Here is a 22,502-nt window from a genome sequence, read left to right as displayed (position 1 = left end):
CAGATTTCTACTACAGCACATAGTGTACTGTGTTACAGTTAAGAGTTCATTCAATTTGTACCTTGCTTTGTTTTAAAAAGAACTACAGCAATTAGTTATATTGTTATGTGTTTATCTCCCTTCCAAAATTGTGAGCTTCTCAGATAACTGGGTCATGTCCACCTGGACAGAAGCTAGTATATAAATATACTGACACTCAATGTTTGGTGAAATAATCTAAGTAGGATTTGAAGTGTGCTGTTACAAGCAAATGAGTCTAATATAAAGTTGGGGGGATTATCTAGGAATTTATGTGAAAATCATAGGCTCAGCCTGATCTCTCCTTCGGTACAAGAGAAAACCAAAGCCTGGAAGAGTTAAGTGATTTGCCCAAGGTTACCCAGCTAGTTAACTGCCAGAACCAAGCAAGACTAGAGTCTCAAACTCCCATCAACCAGTCCGAAGGCCAATCCACTATATTGACCTGCCTTTCAGACCCCAGTCATTTGATGTCTATATCCACTACTTTACTAAAGCCATTATTATTGGTCACCAATCCCTTTTGTGTTGCTAAATCTAGTCAGTGCTTTTCAGCCATTGATATACTTAACCTGTTTGTAATCTCTGACTCTGATGACCCCATCTCCATCTGGCAATTCCTTCCAACCTTGGCTTTTGAGGCATTATGCTCACCTAGCTCTTCTATCTCTCTGGCCATTGTTCCTCAGACTTCTTTGTGGGCTTCTGTTCATCTGTCACTCCCCTTTATTTATTTATTTATTTTAAATATAATTTATTGTCAAATTGGTTTCCATACAACACCCAGTGCTCATCCCAACAAGTGCCCTCCTCAATGCCCATCGCCCACTTTCCCCTCTCCCCCACCCCCCATTGTCACTCCCCTTTAAAGTCAGTGCTTCCTGGGACTGTATTCCTTGGTCCTTTTTATTGTTTCTTCTAGATTTTCTCCTGATTGATCTCATCCATGCCTAGAACTTAAATTACCAATTACAAGTTAACGTCCTCTAAATCTATTTTATTTTGACTCAACTTCTCTCCTCATTCATAGATCTGTGTAATTCAACTGCTTATTGGATGTTTTCCTCTGGATATGGAGGTTCCCTCCATCAAGTCACAGTTACAACGCAGCAGTCTTTGAGGGAACCTGAGGAACTTGCACCCTTCTTTTTCAGATAAAGGAGAATGTGGCAGAAGACCAACCATCATCTTTACTACTGACTATTAGTTTCCTATTCCTGTTGTAGCAAATACCACAAACTTAGTAAAGAACACAAATTTACTACCTTAGAGTTCTGGAGATCAGAACTCCTCTAAAATTGAGGTATCGGCAGAACTGCGTTCTTTCTGCGTTCTAAGGAAGAATCCATTCCCTTGCCTCTTCCGGCTTGCAGAGCTGTCTGCATTCCTTGGCTCCATCTTCAGTGCCAGCAGTGCAGAGTCTTCAAATCTCTCTTTCTCTCTGACCTTTGTTTCCTTCATCATATCTCTATCCCTGATTCTGACCTTCCTGCCTCAAAGCCCAGCCAGATAATCGAAGATAATCTCTCCATCTCAAGATTCTTAACTTAATCACACCTTGCAAAGTCCCTTTTGCCATGGAAGGGAGGGAGCATATTCAGATTCTGGAGATCAGGGCATGAACATCTTTGGGGGGACATTACTCTGTATGATACAACTGGCAAAGTTGATATTGAATATTGCCTGTGGATAGCAAGCTTCATAATGCCAAACTCTGAAATTAAATAGGTTTACTAACTTTGTAGTCCTGGACCGGGCACCCTCAACCCCACCCCAGGTCCTGGTCTTCCAGAACAGGAGAACACCAGGGCATTGCACTCTGCCCGATATGGGGCTTGAACCTACAAACTGTGAGGTCATGACCTGAGCTGAAACCAACAGTCAGGTGCTTAACCACTTAGCTTAACCACTTAATTTACTGAGCCACCCAGGTGCCCCTAGTTTTTCCTTTTAAAATCACCATCAGAAAGTTACTGCTCCAGGGAGGAGTGAGCTGGGGCAGGTGCAGTAAGAGGCCAGGAGTGTTATTTTAATGGATTCACTCCAGACGGAAAGAGACATCATGAGTGGAGAGTGTTTCCCCAACAAATATATCTATATTTGAACTCATCATCATCTCATCCCACAAATCTGATCATCCTCCGAGGCTGTCAACACCACTATCTATTAACTTAGTACAGAGACTTTGTACTCATTTTTCTTCCCCTCTTGTGAAACGGTTCCACCATCTACTATGGCACCCATACTAGAAACTTGGTCTACTCACGTATCCTCCAACCTCCCACTCAGTACTGTCAATTCTACCACCTTAATAGCACTCAAATCTATTCCTTTCCCTACATTCCTACTGCCAATACCTTTGTTAAGACTCTTATCGCTTAACTGGAATACAGCAATGGCCTCAATACTGGCCTCTCTGCCTCAAGACCTAACCTCTTTCTTGTCCATTTTTCACTTCCATACCTTTGCTCATAAAACACCTTTTGCCTGAAATTATGTCCTTTTTGGTTAGTCTCCAAACCCTGGCACCCCAGTTTGCCCAAGCGTCAAGCAAAACTGACTATCCAACATCAGCCAGGATCAGACTTAAAGTTAAGTTTCTGACTCCAAAGTCCATGCTCTCATCTGCTCCTGCTCGACTGCCTTCTAACAAAAATATTTTAAAGTCTAATGGGCTTTATACTTTACAAAGAACCTCCGCATACAGTATTTTATCTTAGCTTCACAATTCCTCAGTGTAGGCAGGATGGGTACCGTTACCCCATTTATAAAATGAGGAAACGGGAGTTCAAGGCTCGATCCATCACACCCTGTTGCTGGGTTAACGAGTGTCACTCAGCAGTCTTCCGCGTTAACCGCACCCTCAGCCCCCTTTGGTCCCCCTTTTGTATAACCTTCCTGCACTTTGCAGAAGTAGCCCATAGGATCCGCGCCAGTCTGGACAAGGCAGCTGCTCTTTCCGCCACAGGCGCCCTGGAACCTCGCGACGGGGACCTTCGCATCTGCCGTGACGCGATCGGTGACACCACACAGTGACGTGTGGTGACGTGCTTACCCGGAGCCAGGTGCCGGCAGGGCAGCCACACCCTGGGGCCCCCAACTCAGGAGGGCGACGGGTCGGGCGGGTGGGGAAACGGCGCAAAACCCGCCAAAGGCCACATCCGAGCCCTACACCCTCGGATCCCGCCCGCTGCCGACCGGTTGCTAAGTGACGCCAGCGCGCAGAGGCGCGTGCGCGGCCACGGCGGTGTGCGTGAAGGCGGACGCGCGCCGCGGCGGCGGCGGCGGCGGCGAGGACGGCGGCGACGGCAGCGGCCGAGGGGGCGGTGGCTATAAGGGGGGTGCGGAGCAGGCGGAAGAGGCGTCCGTGCGGGCGGCTAGGTCGCAGAGAAACATCGTTGGGGTGAGTAGCCGGGACCTCGCAGGGGAGGTGGGGCCTGGCAGCACCTGCTGCGCGGGCCCGGGGCGCGGAGACGCGCACCCCCACAGTACCCGCGCGCGCCGCTCCACGCCCCTCTGCCGCTTTTTCCGGGGGCGGGGAAGGAGAGGGGACGGGGGCTGGCGAGGGTCAGTTCCTAGGCGCTGGCGCTCCGGGAAGCGGCAGCGAGGTGCGGACGGAGACTGCGTGTTCCCGGAAGGTGTAGTGGGAAGTAGGTGTCTGGGGGCGTCGAGGTGGCTTTGCCAGGCTCCCCGACAGAGGAGTCGGAATCAGGAGAAGCCCGGGTTCCCAGAACAGCCTCGCAGCCTGCCTGAGACGAGGTTGCCCGGGATGGAGAGGAGGTGGAACCGGGGACGTAGTAGGGCTGGGATTCGGAAAGTTTGGCACTGCTGGGGCCTTCCTCGCCCCTGCCCTGGCTGGGCTCCGAGGAGGAGCCGGTTGTTATGGAGAGAGTTGTGAATCAGTGCCTGCGTGCGGCGTCAGACACACCCACGACCTGGGGAAGGCGATTGTCAGTACTGATAGGGGGCAGCTAACCTGTTGCCTGGAGTTTCCAACTTCACATGTGTGTGCACGTGCGTAATGCACGCATACAACTTTGCCCTAGGCATTTTATCACGTTGCTACAGATTTTAAGGCCAGGGGGCAGATATCCATCCTAAATTCTCACTTCCCTCTGGACTCAAATCAGCTGTTTTATTTCTCAGAACCTGTTGTGTTTCTGTCATTACTAGGGCCAAAAAAAAAGTATGGAGGCACTGTTTTTTATTTTCGTTAATAGAAGTACAGACGTCCTATTTCCTAGGCACAAAATACAGATTCTGTTCAACGTGTGGGCTGGAAAATGTTGATGGACAGACAAGCCTGAGTGTGAAGGTGTAGCAAATCATCAGCCCAGTGCTTTCAATGCGCTGGCTCCCCTCGTGAGTCAATGTGTGGTGATTGTAGTTGCCATCCTTGGGAGAAAAGAGTATTGAAGATAGGGAAAAAGTCGGTATTTTCTGACTTTTCATTAAGGCAACGCCTAGAACAGAGGTAGATGATACTGAAATTTAATCAGGATCTGTGCAAGAAAATTGAAGAAACATAACTTGTAAGTTTTCATTCAGCTCTAAAATTTTGTGGTTCAGTTTCATAACTGAGGATCTGTGAAGTATGCTGCCTGAGGTGCTTACGTCTTGGAACCAGTAATCTTGCTCTGTAGCACCTAGAGTACTGGAAATTCAGTGTCTCTTGCTCACTGGACTAGGTAGCTTTTAGGACAGGTGTCGTGTCTTTTTTATTCATGGCTTTATCTTCAACATCTACACAGGTTTTGCCACAGAGTAGGCATACAATAAGGTATTTGTCATATATTACACTGTGTATGAGTGTTTATCAATGAATCTAGCTTAGTCCATCAAGGAGTTAATATACGTTCTCCCCCCCCCCCCCCCCGCCCCCCATCATGTTATATGTGGGAAAAGGGAAAAGAGTTATATGGGTACAAATGACATAGAAAACCTGGCTTTTTTTTGATAAAGAGCAAATAGACTGGGGGTGCCTGGGTGGTTCAGTCAGTGCAGCGTCAGACTCGATTTCTGCTTAGGTCATGATCTCACTTTCATGAGATCAAGCCCTGAATCGAGCTCCACACTGAGCATGGATCTTGCTTAAGAATCTCTCTCTCTTCTTCCACCCTTCTCCCCTGCTCATGCTCTCTCTCTAAAATAAAAATAAATAAATACATTTCTAAAAAAGTGTAAATACTCTGGGCACAATTGGCTAAGTGTGATTCTTCATCTTAGGTCTTGATCCTAGGGTGGTGAGTTCAAACTCCGCATTGGGCTCCTCACTGAGTGTGAAACCTACTTGGAAAAAAAAAAAAAGCAAATAGTTTGTTATGTGTATGTCAAATGTATGAGCAAAAATATGTCAAATCATTATGAAACCAAATGAGGCAGTATGTAAACAGGTGCTATGTGAGATGCTATACTTTAAGTGCAGTAGAAATTTAGAAAAGATAAGACCTGTGGTGGGCTGAGTTAATGAACTCTTTGGAAGAGGTGAGATTTGATCAGGTCTTTGAAAGAGCTATAAAATTTGAATTAGAGAAGAGGTAAGGTATCATGTTGAGAAAATTGTGTGAATGTGCTTGATGAGGGAGATATTGAGGAGACCTACATGTCTGGTGAATGTAGTTTAAGGTCTCTGATAGGGAGATACTGGAGAGAGAAGGTTTAGCAGAGTGGGAAGGAAAAGTGTTAAGACTAAGGCACTCACTGATAACAAGATAGGGGCTACTTGCTAGGTGGGATGGGAATTGTGTTAGAATAGTCTTAGACAAGAATAAGTGTTATCCTTACTTAAAATTAAGGGATATTATGGTTCAATCAGGATTGGGTTGTTGTATACTTCTGATGTCAATTACTAATTTGAATAAATGCCTCATTAATGTGAGTGTATTTTATGTACTTTGTCAGCAGCGTGTGTCCCCATTTCTAAAATCTACCTAATGTGCTTGGGCCTTTCCACTGGAAATCTGAAATGATGTACCCAAAGCAATTATCCAGCTATTCTCAGTGACACAGTTTTGCTTGGGATTATCTTTTAGAGTGCCCTGTGAGGTTTGTACTTAACCTCTGATTCTGTAAAATATACAAGTAATGTTTGCTGGGAAAGGAGTCTGTTTGAAGAAGGATGCTAAAAAGCATTGACAAAAAGATTTGAGAAAACTAAAGATATTGCTGCTGAGTATTGAACCTTTGTTCTTCATAATATCTTTTGTTGTTATGTGGAAATTCTTCAGGCCCATTAAACCTGAAGCTGAATTGCTAACCTACCATGTGTAAAGTTGCAACACCAAATGTTGCATTATTTAACAACTCAGCAAATATTTATCGGGTGCTGGCTATGGCTAGATATTGTGGTGGGTGCTGGGAAGACAAAGAACATGACACGGTAAGCCCAAACCCTGTGAGTTACTACATGTTCATTAGACGAGACAAACCCCTAAACTTGGGATGTTATGATAAGAGTTAATCACCTTGGAATAAGTAAAATGCTGAGGGCATTGATCACTTTGGAGGAAAAAAAATTGATAGAATCAGGGAAAGCTTTAAAAAGAAGAGGATAGAATTTAGCCCTGCAGGTTAAGTAGAATTTTGCCACATGTAAAAGGGAAAACACACAGTCCAGGAAGAGGGGAGAGCATAAGCACAGTTGCTAGAGATTAATATCAATAGGGTTTTTGGAAAACCTTGAATTGTTTCTTGATGAGACAGGAAAGATATGGTTGCAGCCAAACTTTGAGGGGTTTTCATTCCATTCTAAAAAGCCTATATTTTCCCTCCTCCCATTCCAACCCCTGTGTTGGTGATGGAGGGCCTTGGAAAGTGGACTCATAAGAAAGTTAACTGGCAGTTCCCGTGCAGAGCTGCATTGGCATGGAGAGGCTAGCAGACCGGTTAGGGTATATGTAAGAGATGCTGGGAGCCCGAAGAGGGACAGCAGGAATGGATGGATTGTAGAGATATTTTAAAATCTCTCTAATAGAGAGTTGTTAAAATCTCTAAATGTTATGACCAGTTAGAGGTGAGAGAGAGTGAGAAGTTAAAGATGTGTCTAGCTTTAGTAACTGGTGATTATGATGACATTAAATTAGAAAATACAGGAGAAGTAACAGAATTGCAGTGGAGGGAAGAAATGATGGCATGTTAATTATCAGGTCCCTGTGTAGAGTTTGGAGAGGTCCACTGGGTGATTGGAAATTCTACTCCAGAGTTGATGAGACAGTTTAGGAATAATTGTAACAGTCTATAGGGCCAAGAGAATAGTATTATTCTAGGAGTAGTGTAGTAGTTAACACTGTGGACTTTGGAATCAGGAAAACCTGAAGTCTTGTCTATTTCACTTACTGATTGGGTCAGGTGACCTTGGACAAGTTGTTTAACATCTCTAAGCCTTAATTTCTTCTGAAAAGTGGGGTTAATAATACTTCAAAGAATAGTTGTGGAGATTAAATAAATAGAATGTGCACAATGATTAGCATAATGCCTAGGTTATAAATGCTTAATAAATGATAGCTGTTGCTATTAATAGTGGTAGTAATAGTGACAGTTATAGAGGTAGTAGAAGAAGATACAACTACCCAGAAGAGTGGAGAATGAGAACTGGAAAGAACAAGGAATGGAACTTGTGGACATCAACACTTAGATTAAATTTAGATTGGTTCTCAAACTTGAGCATGCATTACAAATACCTGAGGCCCAACGATCTCTTTTGCAGTGCTGGTGGGAATGCAAACTGGTGCAGTCTCTCTGGAAAACAGTATGGAGCTTCCTCAAAAAGTTAAAAATAGAATTACCCTATGACCCAGCAATTGAACTACTAGATATTTATCCAAGGGATACAGGTGTGCTGTTTCGAAGGGATACAGGCACCCCTATATTTATAGCAGCACTATTAACAATAGCCAAAGTATGGAAAGAACCCAAATGTCCATCCATGGATGAATGGATAAAGAAGATGTGGTGTGTGTATATATATATATATATATACATATATATATATACACATATATATGTATATATGTATATATATATATATGGATTATTACTCAGCAATCAAAAAGAATGAAATCTTGCATTTGCACCTATGTGGATGGAACTAGAGGGTATTATGCTAAGTGAAATTAGTCAGAGAAAGACAAATATAGGACTTAACTCATGATAAATTTAAGATACAAAGCAGATGAACATAAGGAAAGGGAAGCAAAAATAATATAAAAACAGGGTGTGGGACAAAACGTAAGAGACTCTTAAATATGGAGAACAAACAGAGGGTTACTGGAAGGCTTGTGGGAGGGGGGTGGGCTAAATGGGCAAGGGACATTTAAGGTATTTACTCCTGAAATCATTGTTGCACTATATGCTAACTAATTTGGATATAAACAAAACAAAACAAAAAAAGAAATTCCTGAGGCCTTGATAAAACACAGATTGCTGGGCCCCACCCCCACAGTTTCTGATTCAGTAGTTCTGAGTGGGGATTGAGAATTTGCATTTTGAACAAGTTCTCAGGAGATGCTGATGCTGGTGTTCCCAAGACCTCACTTTGAGGACTACTGACTTAAAGGATGGATGAAAGGAGAGAAACCGGCATAGAGACTAACAAAAACTGGTGGACAGAGAACCAGGAGAGAGTGTAGAGAAAGATAGGGAGGTAGCAGCCTGCAGACTGTAGATCCACCAGTGTGCTTTCCAGTTCTGTAGACTTCATCTTGTTCTTATTTCTGTCTTCTCCAGAATTTGGCATAATACTTGGCACATAACAATGCTTGTTTGAACCTTGAAGCCCCTTACTACTGTCCTTGTGCATGATTGCATGTACTTCATGTGCAGATTTCATTCATTCTCTTATATCTCTGCTGAGTCATAGGGTACTGTTTCTAATGTTACACACACACGCACACACACACATACACACACTAACTACAGAAAATTTCTTTCAAATAGCTGATGTATTAGCTAGCTGCTGTGACTTTGAATTAGATATTTTACCCTCCCCCCTTTTATTTTTAATGTCAGAGAGTCCAAAATAATTGTCAGTAACAAGTGTCAGGAGGATAGTCTGTGTCTTGAATTAGGCACTTTGCAGGTTTACAAGGTAAGCAAATAGTATACTCCCTGTACCTTGGAAGTTTGCAGTAGGATGGGTGAAGGAAGGGAACAGGAGGAGATAAGATCACAGAAATGTGGATTGAGAGGAACCTCAATATAAAGGCTTTTTCCTTGTTTGCTGGTATACTTTGGATCTTATGTGTCTGAGGACTTTAGCATATAGAGCAAATATTAGTTCTAATCTCTGATAGGAAGTTAAAAGATTTACACTGTATAAGGAAATCAAACATTAGTTGTGCAAAGATATAAGTACTATAAAGAAATTTCAGGAGTTAAGTTGTAGTTTCATGATGGACTAGTTAGCTACTCACCATGCTTCTTTGGTTCTTGTTATCTCTCATTTATTTTTTCTGTTAATATTTAAGTATTTTACTTACTATGTGCCAGAAACCGTAAAGTGCTGGGAAATAATTCTCTGGGCATCTAACACTGGCTTTAGTTAGGGGGTATGATACTGTGTAAATGAGTGTGCACACATGTCAGGAAGATCTGATATCTGCATTTTATAATTTTAAGAATATATTGATATGAGCAGACATCAAGAACTTGAAGTTAAATTCATTCAACCTATGTATGCAAGGGACCATGAAAAAATATAAGCTGAAAACCTGAGTGTCCTGACTTTCTGTCTTGTACCCTCATATTCTATCTTGTTCATAATCCCTCATATCCATTTTCTCCTTTCCATTCTTACTGCTTTTATCTTCGTTGAAATCCTCAATTTCTTGCCTGGATTATTGCATTAGAGTCTTTAACTATACAGCAGTGGTTCTAGGGACAGCATTAAAGTCTCCTGGTAACTTGTTTCAAGTGGAAATTTGTGGACCTCACTCTAGAAATTCTGATTCAGAAACTCTGGGGATGGTGCCTGGCGATCTGTTTTATTGCTCTGTCTAGGTGGTTCTGCTGCAACTAAAGTTTAGGAACCATGGACAGGGTGTTTGTAAAATTGTAGGAGCTTTTAAAGAAATTAGTAGATGCCAAAAGTGGAGAAAGAAGTGAACAATCTGTGAGAAGCAGGAACACATGAACCAAGCTGACTAGGGTGTAAGGTACCTCCCACAAGGGGGAAGGAAGACTCATTTGTTTCCCTTCTGGCTGGCTTATTTGTCCTGTAGGGTACGTATTCTTTGGCCCAGGATCCTAAGCTCACACTGACGCTTTCTTGCTGGGACCCCAGCTCGCATAGAAAATGTCTGTATCTTTTGATGGCTTCCCTCAGGAATTCTACCAGACATTTAAAGCAGAGTTAATACCTATCCTTCTCAGGCTGCTCCAAAAAATAGAAATGGAAGGAAAACTTCCAGACTCATTCTATGAAGCCAGCATTACTTTGATTCCCAAACCAGACTGAGACCCCACAAAAAAAGAGAACTACAGGCCAATATCCCTGATGAATATGGATGCAAAAATTCTCAACAAGATACTAGCAAATCGAATTCAACAACATATAAAAAGAATTATTCACCATGATCCAGTGGGATTCATTCCTGGGCTGCAGTGTTGGTTCAATATTTGCAAATCAATCAATGTGATACACCACATTAATAAAAGAAAGGATGAGAACCATATGATCCTGTCAATATATGCATAAAAAGCATTTGACAAAATGCAGCATCTTTTCTTAAAAACTCTCAAGAAAGTCAGGATGGAAGGAACATACTTAAACACCATAAAAGCCATATATGAAAAGCCCACAGCTAATATCATCCTCAATGGGGAAAAACTGAGAGCTTTCCCCCTGAGATCGGGAATACGACAGGGATGTCCACTCTCACCACTGTTGTTTAACATAGTTTTGGAAGTCCTAGCATCAGTAATCAGACAACAAAATGAAATAAAAGGCATTTAAAATTGGCAAAGAAGAAGTCACACTTTCACTTTTTGCAGACAACATGATACTCTACATGGGAAACCCAAAAGACTCCACCAAAAGACTCCTGGAAGTGATACATGAATTCATCAAAGTCGCAGGGTACAAAATCAATGTACAGAAATTGGTTGCATTTTTATACACCAATAATGAAGCAACAGAAAGAGAAATAAAGAAACTGATCCTGTTTACAGTTGTACCAAGAACCATAAAATACCTAGGAATAAACCTAACCAAAGATGTAAAAGATCTGTATGCTGAAAACTATAGAAAGCTTATGAAGGAAATTGAAGAAGACACAAAGAAATGGAAAAACATTCCGTGCTCATGGGTTGGAAGAATAAATATTGTTACAATGTCAATACTACCCAAAGCAATCTACACATTCAGTGCAATCCCAATCAAAATTGCACCAGCATTCTTCTCAAAGCTAGAACAAACAATCCTAAAATTTGTGTGGAACCACAAAAGACCCTGAATAGCCAAAGTAATACTGAAGAAGAAAACCAAAGCGGAGGTATCACAATCCCAGACTTTAGCCTCTACTACAAAGCTGTCATCATCAAGACAGTATGGTATTGGCACAGAAACAGAGACATAGACCAATGGAATAGAATAGAGAACCCAGAACTGGACCCAAAAATGTATGGCCAGCTAATCTTTGACAAAGCAGAGAAACATTTCCAAAGGAAAAAAGACAGTCTCTTTAGCAAATGGTGCTGGGAGAACTGGACAGCAATATGTAGAAGAATGAAACTAGACCACTTTCTTACACCATACACAAAAATAAACTCAAAATGGATGAAAGACCTAAATGTGAGACAGGAAACCATCAAAACCCTAGAGGAGAAAGCAGGCAACAACCTCTTTGACCTCAGCCGCAGCAATTTCTTACTAGACACATCTCCAAAGGCAAGGGAATTAAAAGCAAAAAATGGACTATTGGGACCTCATCAAGATAAAAAGCTTCTGCACTGCAAAGGAAACAATCAACAAAACTGAAAGGCAACCAACAGAATGGGAAAAGATCTTTGCAAATGACATATCGGATAAAGGGCTAGTATCCAAAATCTATAAAGAACTCACCAAACTCCACACCTGAAAAATGAATAATCCAGTGAAGAAATGGGCAGAAGACATGAGTAGATACTTTTCCAAAGAAGACTTCTAGATGGCCAACAGACACGTGAAACTATGCTCAAGGTCAATTGTCATCAGGGAAATACAAATCAAAGCCACACTGAGATACCACCTCACACTGGTCAGAGTGGCTAAAATGAACAACTCAGGAAATAACAGATGCTGGCGAGGATGTGGAGAAACGGGAACCCTCTTGCACTGTTGGTGGGAATGCAAACTGGTGCAGCCACTCTGGAAAACAGTGTGGAGGTTCCTCAAAAAATTAAAAATAGAACTACCCTATGACCCAGCAATAGCACTGCTAGGAATTTACCCAAAGGATACAGGAGTGCTGATGCATAGGGGCACATGTACCCCAATGTTTATGGCAGCACTTTCAACAATAACCAAATTATGGAAGGAGCCCAAATGTCCATCAAGTGATGAATGGATAAAGAAGATGTGGTTTATATATACAATGGAATGCTACTTGGCAATGAGAAAGAATGAAACCCTGCCATTTGCAGCAATGTGGATGGAACTGGAGGGTATTATGCTAAGTGAAATAAGTTACTCAGGGAAAGACAGATATATGTTTTCACTCTTATGTGGATCTTGAGGAACTTAACAGAAGACCATGGGGGAGTGGAAGGGGAAAAAATATTTACAAACAGAGAGGGAGGAAGGCAAACCATAAGAGACTCTTAAATACAGAGAAAAACTGAGGGTTGATGGGGGTTGGGGGAGAGGTGAAAGTGGGTGATGGGCATTGAGGAGGGCACTTGTTGGGATGAACACTGGGTGTTGTATGTAAGCCAATTTGACAATAAATTATATTAAAAAAAAAAAAGAAAAAATGTCTATATCTTAAAACTTCCTGTTTCTGTTGTCCAGCATAGCACACAAACAGAAAAGTATGTGGAACACAAATACTGCACTTAATGAATTAGTTTAAAGTAACATCCAATTTTTTGTCCCTCAGCTTAAGAATAAAACACTGTTGGGGGTGCCTGCGTGGCACAGTCAGTTGAACATCTGACTTCAGCTCAGGTCATGGTCTCGCAGTTTGTGAGTTTGAGCCCTACACCTGGCTCTCTGCTGTCAGCCTGTCAAGTCAGAGCCCGCTTCGGATCCTCTATTCCCCTCTCTCTGCCCTCCCCCACCCCCCGCTTGTGCTTTCTCAAAAATAGACATTTAAAATTAAAAAATACATAAAAAATAAAACATAAAACACTGCTGGTCCCTAGGCACTCATCAGGTGCCCTTTCCTGGCCCTTCCCAATCTCAGCATCTCTCCCAAAAGTAAACACTGTCCTGACTTTTATATTACTTCCTCTTATTTTAAGTTTTATCCCTTAAGTATACACTTCAAATACTTATAAGCTACTTGGCCTATTTTTGAACTTTTTATAAATGAAGTCATAAATGTGTATTCTTTGTGTTTGGCTTGTTTAATATTACATTTTTGAGATTATTCATCTTGTTGCATACAGCTAATTTTTTGATTTTCACTGCTGCATAGTATTCCATTTCAGGACTATACAATTTATCCTTTCTGCTTTTGGTGGACTTTTGGGTTGTTTCTAGGGCCTTTTGTTTTTTAGCTAGGATATTCTTATACATGCTCATGAACATATTTTACCTTAGGGTATAATAGTGTAGAACTACTGAGTCATATATTATACAGGTCTTTAATATCTGTAGGTAACAGCAAACTTTTCTAAAGTGGGTAACCTACTTAAATGTTTCTATTTATTTTTGAGTCTTTATATTATCACTTATATCAAGCCAGCTATTACTCCTACCATAGTTTTCAGTACCTAGCTGAAATCCTAGAAACAGAGAAGGCAGCTTAATGAAGAAACACCCTTTGTAACCAACACCTCAGCCAACATCAACTCATTACCTTTTTTAAAAAAATCATTTTTGGGGCACCCGGGTGGTTCAGTCAGTTAGGCATCCGACTTCGGCTTGGGTCACAGTCTCGCGGTTTGCGGGCTCTGTGCTGACAGTTCAGAGCCTGGAGCCTGTTTCGGATTCTGTGTCTCCCTCTCTCTCTGCCCTCCCCTACTTGTGCTCTATCTCTCAAAAATAAATGAACTTTTAAAAAAAAATCATTTTTTGAGGAGGTAATTTATGGACATGGTACAAAATTCAAAAATACAAAGGGGTACACAGTGGAAAGTAAGTCCTCCTTTCATTCTTACCTAACAGACCTCCAGTTCTTCCTTCTGGGAGCAGCCACTATCACCACTGATCTATTAATTTGTTCAGCAGGTTTTTATTGAGTGCCACTGAAGCACCAGGCACTGTTACAGTGTTTGGAGACAGAGGAGTGAATAAAATAGGCAAAGATCTGCTCTCACTCATGGATTCTTCCATTCTATTAGAGGTGATTAAAAGTAGTAAAGATGCCTGTATACCTTTGCAGAAATATTCCGTGTGTATATGGTGTATTTTGTATTTGTTCTTAAACATAAATGTCACATACCACATTACTGCCCTTGCTTTTTTTGCATTGTATCTTGAGGGCTGTTCCATATTAGTAAATGAAAAGCCTGCCTCATTCTCTTTTAGCGGCCCTTACAGTGTTCCATTGTATGGTTGTTGTCAGGAAAAAACTGCGGAGGACTGAAATGGGCATAAAATATCCCTGACTGCCCTATCTAGTGCACTCTTCCAGGCTGTCTGTACCTTTCATTTTCTTTGAGCTGTTTTATAACTGTAAATTGTAGAAAACTGATAGTAATGCAGATGATTCTTATCCATAGGGACCAAGTGGGTTTTGTCTAGTGGAATGCAATCAAATGTTGTCCTGAGGATATAGACTAGTTTTGCATCTATTTGTAAGGCAGTGTTAGTATTCCACATAGGGTGCGTGTGTCTTGTGTGTGTGTGTTCTTTGACTTCTCCATTTAACTGATTATAATATCTTAATGAATGCTTCATTAATTAATGATTTAAATAAAATCATTGAATTAAAATATAAACCATTTGATATGGTTTATATTTGTATGTGTCATGATTTTTTAAAAATACTACCTTTTAACAGATACATTATAATAAGTTCCCTCTCGATGGCCACTTTATTTCTTCAGAAAGCAGTTCATACGAGTTTTAGACAGTTTTGGGCACAGAAAATCTGTGCTATCATAAAGCAGTACTTTGTGATGCTTCAACAAAGAGATTAATGGATGAGACTGTTTTGGTAGATCTTCCATCAAGCATTGTGACCTAGTCCCTGCCCTCAAGGAGTTTATAGTCTAGTGGAGGAGGAGGAGGAATGGTGTCAGATGAAGTGTAGCATGGATACTGGATAATCTAGGAGGTAGCTAAAATGAGGTTCCCCTAAGGGCAGAAAGAACAGCATGGCCTTGCTTTCCTCACAGGATTTGCTTTTTTTCACACACCCCTGGTCTGGGCTTACTGGGCAGAACTAAACATCGCCCTCTTTTCGATGCTTGGTGCCAGTGTACTTGTTTTTATGCTTATTGTGGAACTAGTCAAGTCTTGGGGACTCCAGTGGAATCCTGTGGCTCCAGTTGCCAGCACAGTGGTTTGTCTGTTCTTACAGATGGTGGCATTAGCAGGAGAATCTAGTGGAGTCACATAGTTGGGGTGGAAGTGGGTTAGTGGTTATATTCCAAAGTCAGGACAAAATGTAAAAATCAAGTACTGTGAAAATTTTCTTTAGAAGACCCTTTAATGCCTACAGAATCCCATGTCATGGTTCTCTTAATACAGGGAATGTCCCCAAATAAGGTAATTTGGATTATGGAGTTTAATTTTATTAGAAGTTTTGTTTGACGTCCTTAATTTGGCTTATTAACACCTCACCCTTACTAGCAATTCCTGGCTTGCCTCTACAGCACCACTAGGAAACTGTCTTGGCAGTTATGTAACTGGTGTTTGATAAAGTTCTCTCCGATACCTAGTTCCCTATTCTGTCAGTAGTCATCTTGTGTGCAGTTATACTGTTTGCATTGATTTCTTTGCTCTACTGTTCTGTCACCCCTCCAGTAAGGTTTAATTACCCAAATATTAACGTAATGTTACACTTTGTTAACTACTGAGGAATTATGTACAATTTATTTCAATGGTATTAAATTCTTTTGATGTGAAAAAAACACTCTTTCAGAGTTTTTTTTTTTTTTTTTTAGTGTCTATTTTTGAGAGAGTGCAAGTTGCGGGGTGGGGGGGAAGGATGGGGGGAAGGACAGAGGATCCGAAACAGGCTCTGCGCTGACAGTCTGACAGCAGCAAGCCCCATGTGGGTCTTGAACTCACTAACCAGGAGATCATGACCTGGAGCTGAAGTCAGACATTCAACCGACTGAGCCACCCAGGCACCCACCCTCTCCAGAGTTTTTAAAGAAAGAGTTAATTTTCCTAAGGCAGGATAACTCTGTTCTACCACTTCTCTTCCTTTCTGTTGTCAGTGTTTCTCTTAGGCCTTCAATTAATTTTTTTGCCACCTCTGGTTATCAGTGATTGAGAAAATTCCCAAATCATTCATATCTTGTTTCAGGCTTGACTACAGCAAGGAACACTGAATGGAATCATTGAGTCTGGAGTGATGGGTAGCTCCAGCTATTTCTGACTCCTCTTTCTGTATAAGTAATTGAATTCACATAAGTTAAATTTCAGTATGATGTGACTCCTTTGTAGTAAGAATTGGCCTAATTCAGATGGAATTGGAGATGAGATTCCCAGGCAGCTTCCCTTTCATCCATGCAAACATCTGTTGATCTCCTGCTAAGTTATATCAAGTGCTGCAAATACAAAGGAGAATAATTTGTTTCCTGTCCACAAAGGATTTGTAAACTAGTGGGGGAGGTAGATTTAAAGGTAGATGATTGTAATATAAAGGTGGTAAGTGCTGTGAGAATAATATATCAAGACTGTTAGCTTAGAATTTATATGCCATGAATACTTAGTCTATCAGTACTTCTGTGGAGATTCTTAATAAGCACTGATGTTCAGAGAAGGCTTCCTGGTGAATCTGATACCTTATTACCCCTAAAGAATAAGGCTTTAACCTGTGCAGGGGGTCAAGGGAATATGTATTTTTGACAGGGAGATGGCAAAGTGTGTCAGGGTCAGTGGTGTTTTTGAAGCATAAAGTGAGAGGCAGGGCATCCTCAGAGAGGAGGCTAGAGTGGTAGGCAAGGGTCAGTTCAGAGAGGCCTATGGATGTCCTGTCTGTGAACTTGTATACCATTCCAATGACCATAATATGATCATTAATTATAAAGTTACTAATAAACCACCTGTTAAGCACTTACTATATGCCAGGGACTATATTAAGTGTTCTGTAGTTATTTAATCCTCTTGGACATTCACAAGTGAAAATATGATTGGTTGGTTATTGGTTGGTTATTGTGCAAGCCAAGTGGATATGGAACTAAGGGGGATAAAATGGGAGGTGGGGAGATAGTTTGGAAGCTGTTGAAGTAGTGCAGGTGAGAGATGGTTGAAGCCTGAACTAGAGTAGAAGTTATTGGATAGGCATACGAAGGATGAATTAGAGGAATAATATTTAGGAGGTAAAATAAGATCTAATTAATTGATTACACAGGGTGGGGTCAGGGAAAGGAAAAAGTCAAGGGAAATATACAGGTTTTTAGCATGAGTTACTTGTGTGGTGATACTACCTTTTAAGGTAAAGGACACTGGAGGAGGGCCTGCATGAAGAGAAGATTAGTTTGGTATCGAGTATGCTGATTTGAAGTGCCAGTGGGGACATGTGGTGGAATCATATTGCAGGCACACAAATCCGAAATACAGAAGAGAGAGAGGTCTGGCTGAGAGATAGAGATTTGGAAGTTGGCAACCAGCAGTTGAAACCAGGAGGAATGATAAACTCACAAGGAAGGCGTGGCCCTGGGGAGTATGCGTCTTAAAGACGAAGTAGTGAAAGAAGAGACTCAGAGGTAAAATGAGAACCAGGAGAGGAGAGTGTCACAGAGGCTAAGGGAGTAGAGTTTCAAGAAGGGCATGTTCAAGAGTGTCACATGCTACCTCAAAATCCAGAAAGATAAGAATGGAAAGTGAATCTTGGGTATTCCAATTAAGAAGTCATTGATGACCTTGGTTAGAGCGGTTTCAGTCGGGTGATGGGCCGTGTGAGACTTCAGTGGATTTAGGAGTGAATTGGAGTTTAGAAAGAGGAGGCCAGGGGTGTGGATAATCTTATGAAAAGTTTGAGTAAAAACTGGAAAAAGGATTAGAAAATATGTGTGAGGTGTAAGGGTGAACAGCTACCTCTAAACTCTTCATGCTCTCAACCTTAGGGAAGCTGGTTTGGGCTCAGTTCAACAAGTTGAATGTTTTTGAAACCTTCGGAGAGTGTAGACTCAAATCCTGAGAGGTAGGGTCAGCTGTTTCCTGTGTAGCCTCCCAGTAGCCCTTCTGTACCTGAATGGACTGTAATTTGGTCTAATTTGTTGTCAATGCAGTGTATGTGTCAGAAAATCATCACCAAAGTGCACCATCCTAAATGATATTTTGGCCAAAAAAAAAAAAAAAAGTGACGGGAGAAATTAGTAAAGGAAACCCTGGGAAGGAAAAGGTATCAACCATTGTACTATGTCCTTCGCATGTCTTATTCTATACTTTATTGCATCCTCATAGCCACCATTTTGGGGGTGGGGTTATCCTCATTTTCTCAATGAGGAATTGAGATCCTGTAGTCCTATGTCTCCTTATCTTACCCCAGCTTCTGCCACTGATGACTGTGACCTTGGATAGGTTTCTCAGTTTCCTCCTCTATAAAAAGCTGTGGTTTTGATCCTTAAGTCCTTTCCAGCTCTAGGGTTCTAGGCATCTGTGAATATTTATTAGTGTTGCTATTTGGGCATGAAAAAAAAAGGCTATTCAGGGAATTTCCCCCCTCTCAGTGAATTAATAACTTAATAGTAACACTGTCAGGTTGTTCGGACTAAATAATTTATTTTCCCATCACAAAGTGAGTACCCATTATGTATGTGGCCTTAGAAAGCTACTGTAAAATAAATCAAGTAAATAGGCTTGGTGACAGGCTCTCCATCAGTTGTTACTAGCCCTGGGCACATGGGCAAATCGCTACCTGCAAGATTGTGTGATGATTTTAAAGTGTGTTATAGGTTAAGTGCTAAGTATTTTTATTAATTTAGGAAGTACTGTGGCATGTGGCCTTTAAAATTGCATTATTATATTATCATAAATCTTGATTAAGGCAACAAAACATATTTACTATGGCCAGCTTCACAGCTGGGGTGAAATATTTTATAGCGTGTATAATGAGCCACTAGATGATGGTGATTCTCTGTTCACATCTGAAAGATGAGAGTTGGGAAATGAATTAGAGGCTTTAAAGGGCTATTTAATTGTGAAAATTAATTTCAAGGAACAGTATCATGTGCTCAGTGAGTATTTAATAATTGAGGAGGAGGAGGGGAAAAAAGGGAATTGTGAGGCTTTCAAACCTTCTTAAGCCCATTTTGGAAAAAGGAGAAAAATATAATGCTAATGTGACTTTCAAAGACATGCTCTACAACAGTAATGTAAAAGAAGCAAAATTAACCAGTACTAGGCATTTTAAGAGTTAAATATTCTCCCAATTTGAAGCCAATGTGTTCTAGATACACTGTGCCTGGCAAGCAGATGTTTTCAATGGATGTGGAATCTCTCAGAGGGCATTTTGAAAACTTACAGGGGCATTTTTGTTTTCTAATGTGGTTGAGATACATATTATTTTATTATAAATTATTTTCTTTTGTTTTTTCCCTTACATTTTAGCCAGTGTCTTATTTTAAGTTGCTGAGTAGGTTCTAAATCTCTGAATTGTATTTCAGAACAGTGTGTGTTGGGGCAGGGGGTGGTTAGCAAGATATTTGTTATAAAAAATAAGTTTGGGTCTGATGGGGTTGATGGCCATTATATTAGTTTTCTATTGGTACATAACAATGAACTACAAACTTCCAGCTTAAAGCAGCAGCCATTTTTATCTCACAATTTCTGTAGGTCAGAAGTCCAGGCACAGTATAGCTGTATTTTTGCTCGGGGTGTCCCCAGGCTGAAATCAAGGGGTCTGCAGAAGCTATGATCTCATCTGAAGCTCGGAGTCCTCTACCCAAGCTCATTGGTGATAGACAGAACTCAATTCCTTGCACTCATGTGACTGAGGCCCTCATTTTCTTTCTGGCTGTAAGCTGGGCTGGCGGGGGAGGGGAGGGTCACTCTTGGGCCCTAATCACATGGCCTACTTGTAGTCCGGCAACTTCTTCAGAGTCAGCAGGAGAATTCTTCCAGTCTGCTTACACACACACACACACACACACACACACACACACACACACACACACACACACATTTATATATAAGGTAGCCTAATCACATGGATGACTATTCCATATTCACAGGTGCTGCCCAAACTCAAGGGGGGATTGATTATACAGGATGCATACAGCAAGGGGTGGAAATCACGGGGGCTGTCTTACAATTTCGCCTACTGCATGGCCGCTGGTATCAAATCTTCATACCTCTGTCTCTTATCTATGTCAATGGACCTCACTTATTTGAAACAGGACCTGCTAGCTATTTTAAGCATTTGTAGAGGTATTGTCTACTGTGCAACAGGTATTTTTCTAGGCACTGAGATGAAAAGGGTAGTCTTTGCTCCCAGGGAGGTTATCTTCTAGTGATGCAGTGAAGAAAATAAAACAGAATAGAGGGTTAGAAGTGGGGTGGAGGGTGGATGTTCCTTTAGGTGAGGTGATCAGGGAGCAGATACCTGAATGGTGAGTAGTCAGTAGTGGTCTCTGAGGACAAAATATTCTGGTAGTGCGGACATAATTATAAGGGCCCTGAGTTCAGAGACCAGCTTGTCTGTGTTTAAGGAAGGCAAGACCAGAGTGGCTGGACTAGAATGTACGAGGAGGAGGGTAGGAAATAAGTTTGGGGAGGTGCTTGGTCACAGTGCATGCAGAGCCGTGTTAAAGGGTATGATTTTTATTTAACATGAGATAGGAAGGCGTTGAAGAGTTGTAAGCAACAGGGCGACCAGTCTGATACACATTTTCATAAGGTTTGTGTTGAGAAATGGCCTGTCAGGGGGAGGGCTGTTGTATAAACACAAAGAGATGAATTCTGTGAAGGAAATGATTGCGGTGTATGAGTGTAGAGGACAAGGGACCCAGACTAGACTGAAGTCAAGGAAGGCTGCCTTGAGGAAATGGCACCTGGGAGATGGAAGGTGAAAGACGAAAGGTAGTCCCAGAAGGGGAACAACTTATGCCAAGGCTCCATGATGTAAGGGAGCTTGTCAAGTGAGGGAACATTAGGGAAAATAACCGCGTAGTTAGGAGGCAGATTCCACAAGTCTTGAAGGCCTCGTTAATTGTGGTTTTTTTTTTTTCTTTTTTTCTGTTGTTCTTTCATGTTAAGAGCGTTGGGAAGCCACTTAAAGGGTTTTAAGCGAGAGTGGGTGCCCTAAAGGGAGGGGTTGAAGGAAACGGTTCATAATCAGTTTTAAAATTTGACAGATTCCAGTCTGGCTGCTGTGTGGAGGATGGTTTGGAGTGGAAGCAGGGAGATCAGTTAGGAGCCAAGTGATGGTCCGAGTGAGAGACAAGCATGGCGTGGACTCGAATGGTAGCATAGAACTTGCCATGAAGCGAGTCGATTTCAGAGTTCATTTAGGAGGTAAAACCCAAAGACTTCCTGCTGGATTAGGGAGGGAAAGTGAGCTTAAGGGAGGTGTCGTTCTGGTTTCTCGAATTGGGTTCATTGAACTGGCAGCACTGCATGGGGACAGTGTTTTCATGGGAGAGAGGACATAGAGAGTATGAAGTGAGTTTTGAAGTACTTCTGAAGTAACCCAAGTGAAGATGTAAAGTAGGCAGTATATAGGAGTCTGGAATTCGGAGAAGAGGTCTGTTAGTATCTATATGAACTTTTTTGCTAATTTTGAGGGCTTAAGTATGTCTGACACTGTATTAGATTCTGGGAATATAAAGAGGAGGGAGATGTTATGTTCACTCGGTATTTGTTGAGTACCTCTAGGCACCATGCCATGGTTGTTGCCCTCTGTGAGTTTACTGACCAACAAGGCAGGTGTATAATAAAATCCTAGTGTGTTGTAATGGGGGCAGTGATAGAGGGAAATAGCATGTAAAAAGGGCGCCTGACCCAGATTGGCAACATCAGCGAAGGCTCTTGCTGAAAGGCATGAAACCTGTTCTGAGCCTTGAAAGAAGAGACAGAATTAGCCAGACGAGGGGAATATAAAAACTGCCGGTAGTAAAAGTCCTGGTTGTCTGAGAGAAGACAGTGGCGTCTCAGAAAAGCCATCAGGTCTACATCCCTGGCTTTCACTAGAGGCTCGACAAGTGGGAAGGCAACGTCTATGCCG

The 22,502-nt window shown here is 41.6% G+C and overlaps 1 protein-coding gene across 5 annotated transcripts in view; it reads left to right on the top strand.

Annotated features, from left to right (window-relative positions):
* The first annotated feature begins 3,121 nt into the window (after positions 1 to 3,121).
* The window catches only part of BTBD9 (BTB domain containing 9), a 413,561-nt gene continuing 394,180 nt past the window's right edge, over positions 3,122 to 22,502 (top strand). For 3 of the 5 annotated variants that reach the window (XM_042986258.1, XM_042986259.1, XM_042986261.1), the window contains exon 1: positions 3,122 to 3,421. The gene's annotated coding sequence lies outside the window, so the exon portion shown is untranslated. Of the gene's footprint in view, positions 3,422 to 3,588; positions 3,669 to 22,502 lie in introns of those variants that run through there. The other 2 variants (XM_042986255.1, XM_007085235.2) reach the window with 2 other exon arrangements.

This window comes from Panthera tigris, chromosome B2 (assembly GCF_018350195.1).
Source record: "Panthera tigris isolate Pti1 chromosome B2, P.tigris_Pti1_mat1.1, whole genome shotgun sequence".
NCBI lineage: Eukaryota > Metazoa > Chordata > Mammalia > Carnivora > Felidae > Panthera > Panthera tigris.
Note: the sequence above shows the minus strand (reverse complement) of the source record. Positions and strands in the feature narration are given on the sequence as shown.